The following is a 9,716-nucleotide window of genomic DNA, read 5'->3' as shown; positions in this document are numbered from 1 at the left end:
CACAGAGCCACATTCTGGGTTGGGCAAATAATAGTAACATGTAATTCATTCTGCACCTGCTTTTTTCTGCTAAGTTCTATAAACTAATAATATAAAAGTCTTAAGATATAGGTGATCATGTTTGCCACTACAAAGACAGCTTGTACATTGAAATGAAGGCAACACAGAGACAAAGAGAGATTAGATAGATTTGACAAAGCCCTCGTGTCTACTTGTTCCTGAACATAAGTTTGACACTGAAAATGCCAGTTACATCAGCCAATCAAATAACAAATTTGTTTTCCTTAGACCATTCTGAGTTTAATTCTACTTCATGCAGCTGCAAGAAGCTTGACTAATGAAATAACGATTCAAAAGAGAAATTTTAGATCAGAAAAATTTAGTCTGAGAATGTGAATTCACTGGGCATGATTAATATATGGTGTACATGTCACTAATTTCCTTAATAATCTTTCAGCAAACACTGCTAATAGATCTCTTTACTTTTGTTCTTGGCACGATTTTAGATCCTTATTAGAGTTCTCCAGATTTAGCATAAAATTTGGAAGCTATTCCGTTACTTACATAGAATTATAATAGTCATGAATAAAAGACTAACTACTGTTACTTCCTTGCTCCCTGTTTTCTTAGTATTATTTTGTTTATAAACAAACTAGAATTTTTAGATAGTAAAAAGATAAGGCTACTAGAAGAATATTAGGAATTACTTTGTTGGTTACTAAAAGTGTCATAGTCATGTGTAAGACTATCATTTGTTAAAATAATTTCTCATAGTTCAATGACAATGGGTGTGCATATTACTGAATATAATGCTAGAGAATTGTTAAAATATCTAATAATTGTCAAAACAGAAGCAATGCATATGCTATAAATTAAAATAGTAGAATTCATAAGATTTAAGTGAATTCTAATAGATTTTCCATCATTCAAGAGAATTTGTCCTTAGTTCTTTGAGTGCCCAAGGACTATAATCTAAGAAATAGATCTCAAAATTTTTGCTTTGATTGCCAGGATCCCATACTTGGCAGTACATGAACAAAGCTCCCACAATTTTTTTTAACCTAGTCCTTACATAAGACATGAGAAATTGGTTTAAATATGAGCTCATATTTAAAAAATAAGTTAATAATTTTAATTGCAGATATATACATTTACTTTCTATGTAATTTTTATCCAGCACAGAACTGAGAAGAGATATTTATGAAAAAAACCTAAAACTGAATAATTCTGCAGTTGCTCACTAGTACTTTTCACTTGGTTTGCATTTAGTATCATTGCAAATTAGAATAATTTCCCTACAGTCAGAGATATAAAATTGAAGTTATTTGCATTAAAAAATCACCTTTAAATATCTTAAAAGATGGTTCAAGGCAAAAGAAACCTATTAGCTCTATAAAGTCTGATAAATGAGACTGTGCAAACTGCAATCATGTAATTGAAAGGGTATACTAAGTCTTTGCTTGGAGGACAGTTGAATCGTGTCCTTAAAATAAGAGAGAAAATGAGAAGGGATTTTGGGAATTTAATTGCTTGGAGGGAAAACAAGGAAAATTTAGTTAAAATGGTTATGCTTAACTGCAATTTAAAAATGATTCCTAGATTTAAAATCTTAATAACATGTAAAATGTGTGCTTCATTAATTCAACTTATACACACTTCCCCAGTACATCATAAATATGTGAAAAGAATTAAGTAAAACAAAATGGAATTCTTTAAGTTGCAATGATTAAATAATAACAATAGCTAATGTTCGTTTCATGCTCAGATTTTGTTAATTCTATATGCATTGTCAAACCTAATTTTCCATATTACACCAAGAGGTAGATATTTATTACTAAGTGTACTTTAGGGATGAGAAACTGAGGTCTCCTCAGATACTAAATGGTAGATAAACTATGGAATAATCTAATGGAATAAATACCATGCAGTCACTAAAAATGATATTAGAAAGGTATATTTAATTTATGGAAAATATTTCTAATAGGTAAATAAAGTAATTGAATTAAATAAATAATAGACATTAGTGAGTTTGACATTATGAGTAAGATTTGACTTTTTACTATTTTCATTATTTTCCAAATTTCCTACAATTGACTTGTATATCTTTTCTAAACAGGAAAGCAATTTCATTTATTAGTTCATAAAATCAGCCATGGAGATACTTTTTGAGCCATAAAAATAAAAGCTTTGTGCCTACTGTATTCCAGGTACTAATTTAAGTGCTTTGCTCATCTATTAATTTTCTATGCCTCGCAATAATTTGATGAAGTGGATATTAACATTTTTACTATTATTATAATTTCACAATTGAAAAACCAAGATACAGAGAAGTTAAATAACTTGTTGAAGATCACAGCTGAAAAGTGGCAATGGAACTTCAAACAGCGGAGTCACTTTTAGATTCCTTGGCTAATCCACTCTCAGCCAGTGCTAACACATTGTCAGTCTTTATTTCCACTCTGGTTTTCCAGACACTGTTTATGTCAGACTTGAATACCTGTCTTTTATATGTTTCTTTCACACTTGCAAGTTGCAGAGTACAGCAGGGCAGTTTCCAGTTTGGGAAGCAATGTGATGCAGCATATTCTCCAAGTACAGAGAAAAATCTACGTGAAAATTAGAATCAGCATCACATTTTCTTCTTTCCCGTTTAACTCTGCAGTCACTCATCACGTCATAGTGGCACTGCCAAGAGTAGGGGTAATCACATCACGAGTCTCAGTTGACTGGTGTCTCGGCCCTTTTAACACAATCGCCCTTTCCATTACTTTGGGATTTCGTATAATATTCTCACTGTTAGAATCACTGTAACAGCAGGAGAATGCAGAATTAGCAGTTACAGACAGATATATGCTTATTTCTCAAGTCATTTTTGTTTTCAAATTAAAGGGCATTACATATATGTGAATAAAAATGTAGATCTTAATATTTAAATGGATCTTGAATGTGCAGTTTATAGACTCATTACTTCATCTCTTAGCAGGTAATTCAATCCAAACTATGATATGATTAAAAGAGCAAAACTGCCAATAAATCATAAATTCTTGGTTTTGCAAAGTTAATGTTTTATTCTTGTTGATGTTTATGACAGCTAGTTAAATGTGAGAATTGGTTTTGGAGTTATATGTTAACTTATGAAATAGAAGTCTACAGATTTTAAAAGAACAAACAACACTGTTACCAAATTCTAATTAACTAAAATTAAATATAATTAAAATAATATCAATGTATTGTGTAGAATAAATAAAAACCATGTTTTAGGTTTGTCCAAAAATGTAAAAGAAAATTTTAGTGGTAACATATTTTGATTAATGTCCAGAATAAATTCAAATGTTAGTTCTGAGTTTACTAGTTTAAGTAAATAAATAAAATTGAGGCAATCTTGTGTTAAATACATATTTATATGAACTTTCTCTCATACAGTTAAACCTCAACTGTGAAAATAAAATACCTGGAAAGTACACAAAGCAAAAATTAAATTTTTGTAATTTAAGTTTAATAATCATTATAAATAGTAATTTCTTGAAGATTAAAATTTGCCTGTCAGTTATCTCTATTTTCAAGAAGATGAATGAAAATTTTAATTAAATAGCTAATTCCAAAAATGACATATTTTATTTTAGCCAAACTAGCAATTTTCTTGAAAGTTTAAGATTAGTATCTTCAAATTATCAACCTCAATATTAGAGGTAGAAAAAATATAGCAAAAGTTAATATTTCAAACTTGACCTAAAAAAAGGTTAACTCTTTCTGAGAATGTTTAGAATGTACTTTTGACAAGATTTAGATGTGTTAATTTCACAGTGAAATATCATAAATCACTTTGATGTTTCATCATCATATATAATGAAATGTTCTTATACTTTTTCTTGTTTGCCATTACTAGTGTAAACGAAAAATACTGCAAACCATATCAGTAAACAAAGAATGCTAAAGCCATCAAGTCATTAGCGGCTGCTACCTGCCAGTGAAGACAAGCCTGCAGCCTGGCCTCTGCAGCCACTCACAGTGGTGCACCCTGAGGGGACTCAGAATAAGAAAGGACAGGATACAGGCCTTAGATAGCCAGGTGCTTGTCAAAGGAATGAAGTCAATGAACCCAAATGTTTGCTTCCTCCCATACATAGAAAAGCACTAAATTCTTTAACTTGAGATGCCTAGTTTTCTTTAGTTAACAAGTAATCTTTTAATGTTCCAACTACCTGGTCTTTGTAGTAAAACTGCTATATATCTTAGCTTCTCCCCTACCTCTTTGGAGGAGTCCCTCAGAGCGATCTGAGAGGCTGTCATCCTGGGCTCGAAGGGGTAAGAGTCCTCAGAAATATCCGCCAATAAAACATAACTCTCAACTTTTAGGCTGTGGATTTATTTCAGCCGACACTAGTATTATATTTTATACCATTAGAATGAATCTAAAGATAAATTTTTAAACTGATCCAGTGTAATGAAAATAGATGCATATGGTCTTAAAAAAAAAGTAAGAAATATCCCATTAGATAATACCAATGTTCCATTTTAACCATATTTTAACTTCTAATAGTTGGACCAAAAACATTTGTAGGTAGGAAGATGAGAAAGAATGAAATTGGTATAAGATTAAAGCAAGGAAAGCAAAATTACATAAGATGAGACTTAAGAATGATTGGAGAAACTCGCAAAAGAAGTTGTTCAGCAGCCAAGGATAGAAAAAAATGGGAGTGAATCTGCTTGTAGAAATAAAACACCATGTGAAAGAAACAATGACCGCCATGAAAATAGCTAGGGCCTTACCCTATTCCAATAAATATTGAAATCAGAAGCTAAAGGGCAGTCATAGTCCCTAAAAGATGCGTATTTAGAATAAGGTGTCTTACCATATGCTATTTAATTTTCTTCACTAATTATATCGTTAGGCAGAATGGACACAATAGATAAACACTCACTGAAATGAAAATCAATATGCCAGGTGGTCAGTCATGCACTTTCTCATCACCTGGAACTGTCCACACGGCTGTCTCACAGCGTGATGTCTGGATCCTTTCAGGGCTAGTTAGAGAGAGAGGGAAAATGTAAAAGACAAGGAGGGCCCAAGATAAAAATTGCCATGTTTTATAAGATAATCAAATAAATAATACTCTATCACTTCTTTTATGTTTTATTTATTAGTAGCGAGTCACCAAACCCAGCCCACAGGCAAGCAAAGGGTACCACAATGTGGCAGGGATACCAGCAGGTGAAGATCTTTGGGGCCCATTTTGCAGGGTGCCTGCTCCACTAATATCAATGTCTGCTTCTGCCAATCCACTTAACAAAAATTCAAGACTATAGCTCAGCATATCTTGAGTCTTACATATAACAGAACACTGAAGACGGCATTGCAGGCACATTACCTTGTTTTACCTCTGCATTTTACAAATCAGAAGGCTGAGAACCAGAGAAGAAACACAACTTGTTTGAGAAAAACCTAAAATGAAAGCAAAGTTCTGACGGTCTTTCTATTAAATTCTCTGACAAGTAGTCAACTTCTAAAAACTATTTTGAAATCATTTTAGATTTACTAAATACTTGTCAAGATGATTTAATGAGTCCGCATGAACTTTCATGCATCCCCTAATACTAACATTGTCTGTAATGATGGTACATACTTAAAAACTAATACATCACCACTTGTTAGACTTTATTAACATTTTATTAGCACTTATAATACTTTATTCAGATTTTATTATATTTTCCCACTAATGATCTTTTACTGGTAAAGGATCCATTCTAGAGCACCATAATGTATTTGGTCATCATATCTCCTTAGTATCCTGTCTATGACAGAATATCAGCATTCCCTTCTTTTTCATGACCTTGACAGTTTTGATGAGTTCTGGCAAAGTATTTTGTAGAATATCCCTTGATTTAGGTTGGTCTAATGTTTTCTTATGATTAGATTTGGGTTATACATTTTGGGGGTATAATACAGCTGTGGTAAAAAGACATTCTTATCACATAATATCAGGTAGAATATGATACTGGCATGACTTACAATTGTTAATTTTAATCTTAATTTCTTGGTTAAGGGGGTGTCCGCTAGATTTCTCAACTATAAAATGAGTATTTTTTTTCTTTTTCATATTCTATTCCTTAGAAGAAGTCACTATATCCAGCCTACTCTCAAGGAGAGGGAAGTAAAACACCTCATGGAAAGAAAAGTATCAAATAATTTATAGATATATAATAAAACTGCCAGATCTATTAATTAATATTTGGGGAAATTACTTTGACACTGCAGAATATATTGTTTCTGCTTTAAATTTTCACAATAATTTTAGCATTCATCTAGGGACTTACTTATAGCAATTATTGCTATAATATTCTAATGTTAATATTCTCTTTTCTTCATCCTTTCTACATGTATGAGGAATTCTTCTGTTAAAAACTCTATTGCTTCTTATCCTTTGATTTATTCAATAATTTATTCATATCAATGTGGATTCATGTATATTTCTGTTTATGATCTGGGTGATAATCTACTACTCTCATTATTATTTTGTTGCTCAAATTGTTCTAGCTTGGGCCATTGAGACTGTTGAATGGTTGGCTCCAATATCTTTTTGACATATGTCATCGTTTTTATAAGCACTTTCTCACTTTCCGAAACTACATAGTGTACTCGGCTTATCTTATATAATCCCTGCCCCAGCCCTTGAATCAGCCATCACTTCAGGAAAACTTGGTTTATATTATGGAAAGGTGTTTGTAAACTATGATGTAGTGCTGAATTGCTCATTGTTACTGGGGTGTCACTGCTTCTAGGCTCTCTCAACATAGTTTGAAATATATGTATGTATAGTAAGCCATATAAAAAAATATATACATATGTGTATGTGTGTGTGTATATATCTATCTGTATATAAAGTAAAAGTGTCTTATTCATTTTTGATACTCTGACTCTAATCTAGTACCACAGACTCTGTCTTACCCTTCCTCATGAACTAATTGTATTTTTTTTTACAATTACGCTTATGTTTCATCTTGTTAGGATTTGAAAAATAGTGATTCCATTGAATCTAAGAACTTGTCAAATTGGAGCAGATGCAAAGAATAATGAAACTCTAAATACATTTTACTCTTTCTTCTTGTATGAGCTCATAAATTAATCTTACTCCTTTCAAAAAATCAAATTATCACCTCCTACAAGATGTTTGACTCTGAAGCTGTTTAAATGTCCTTTCCTTATCTCCCTAATACTCTGAGTGTATTTCTAGTATGATGGTGCATTTCACAGAAATGGTCAGTGTCTTTTTCATCTTTGTTTATCCCGCACCTAGTATGCAATAATTGTTCAAGACTTTCGATCAACATTTCTTCCAAAATGAAGTTAGACTGATTCATACCTCATGGAAACAACTTGGCATTTCATAGATACTCTTGGAACTTATGAAGAACTGTCAAGAAATAATTAAAATAGCATTTTTTTCAGAATTTCCAAAGCCATAGATGCTTTTTAGATCAAAATTATTTTTATTCTTCTATATTGTCAGTGGGATAAAAATTATAAAAAGGCCTAATGAAAATTAGATTGATACAGCATTGAAGTTAACTCCCCTCAGTCAGTGGCATCTAGTAGTCAAGGCATTTCTACTCTAAAAAAAAAATCTATAAAGTGAGAGTCAAAAATAAGAGCATTTCCATCTTGCAGGTTTCCCTGAGCTATTGGAAGTTATTCCCTACTTTGTCACATAGTATTTTAGTAATAATGCTAATGAATCTAATTCGTTAATGAATATACTTTATTATAAACATATACTCTCTGAGGTTTGGCTGAGCCTCCCTATAATAAAAGACAGATTAAGAAAGAGCTTCTCCTATGTCTGTAGTTTCTCAAAAAAATCAGCTCAAAATAATCTCAAAATAACCAAAGAGGCATATTCTGGGGTGGCATATTCTGCTACCCTAGAGATGTGGAACTGACTCATCTATCTACTGCCCCATTGCTGCCTTTGAAGATGGAAGGGGACCACGAGCTATTGAATTCTGTCAGCCTTTAGAAGCTGGAAAAAGCAATAAAGGAGATTCTTCCCTAGAACTTCCAAAAAGGAACTGAGCATTGCAGGCACCTTGGTTTTAGCCCAGAGAAACCTATTTTGTGCTTTAGATGTCTAGAACTATAAGTTAATGAGTTTGCATTATTTTAAACCACTTAACTTGGAGAAATTTTATAGCAGCAATAGGAAACTAATACGGTGCTAAAACAATAGTCATTAAATATAATTCCCATTTGAAGTCTCACTTTTTTGCAGTTGATTTTTTTTTTTTTTTTACTTAGAAATCGCCCTGAAAGTGCTTATTAAAGGTAGACTCCATTTTCTGCTTTTTGCTTTGCCAAAAGACTCGTTAACATTCAATGAACCTTAAATAACTGACACAAAAACCTTTAAGGGTAAGCATCCTTAAATTGATGATGCTTTGTTCTGAATTATTGGTCAGAGAGTTAAACCGTTATCTAAATTTTAAAACAGCGCGCTCTCTCTCTCTCTCTCACTCTCACATACACACACACACACACACACACACACACACACACACACACACACACATATCACATCCACTCTCTCTTTGCCAAATTTTAGGAGATTTGATGTTGATACATACCTATCTGGTGAAAAAAATGTTGTAAATGTGGATGTGGTAAATTATGGCCAATGAAATTGCTGATTTGTAATTTAGAAACTGGCAAATTAGAGATAGCATTGTTAGTCAAGAGAAAAATAATAATAATCCTGTCCATCAACTTTCCAACAGCAAACTAAAATACTGAGTAACATCCATGAAAACACTTGAGAACATTTCCCTCCCTCTCTTTGCCTCTGAAAATTAGGATTTAACTCATCAATAAAGTGAGAATTTCCCTTTCTCCTCACTAAGAGATACAGAAAGAGAAATGGTGAGACACAACACAGTCATGTTTGTTTTGGCAGAAAAACACAGCTGCAAACAGTAACAAAAATTGCTATCACTGTCTTTTTAAAGCGACTGTACCTGCTGCCTATTTCTTTTCCTCTAGAGCAATAGATTTTTATAGCCATTGTTTTTCCTTGCTGCTAGCTGACAAAGGCTGTGGGCAGAACAGAATTCACATCTCACATTCCTCTCCACCCCTCCCTGACAAAGATGCACACTCTGTATGCTTGATGTATTATTTCCTCCACAGAAAACGACCATACTTCAAGAAACAAAATGTGATACAAAAAGCCCAGCTTTGGATGAATGGTAAAACTTTATGAAAAGGCCAGTTAGGAAAAATAATAGTAACCCTATGCATACTGGGATAATTTTTTAAAAGCATAATTTCTAGTGGTCCTAAAGTTAATTAGTAAAAACACAATTTATTTGAGTATATACATGTATACAGTTGGTTGGCAAACTGGACCTCATACACAAAAGGCAAGAAGAGACTGAAGAAAGAGGCTGGCCACTCCAGGTTGGTAGGTGACAGGATCAATGAGCAAAGGAACTTACAAAGTGAGTAGATTTCTTCACCCACCTGCTAGAATCTTAAAAGTTGATATAGAAGCCTTAACTGGGTCCAGTCATGTATGTTCACCATCCACATGGTCTCAACAGCACGTTGCTCTCTCATGGCTGCATGCTTGAAAATGGCTTTCACTGTGGGAACGGTGGGCGGAACATACATTTCAGGGATGGGGTGAGGGAGGAACATCCAATTGCCCAGATGCAGCTCAAGGGGG

The sequence above is a fragment of the Camelus ferus genome, chromosome 2, assembly GCF_009834535.1.
Source record: "Camelus ferus isolate YT-003-E chromosome 2, BCGSAC_Cfer_1.0, whole genome shotgun sequence".
Classification (NCBI taxonomy): domain Eukaryota; kingdom Metazoa; phylum Chordata; class Mammalia; order Artiodactyla; family Camelidae; genus Camelus; species Camelus ferus.
Note: the sequence above shows the minus strand (reverse complement) of the source record.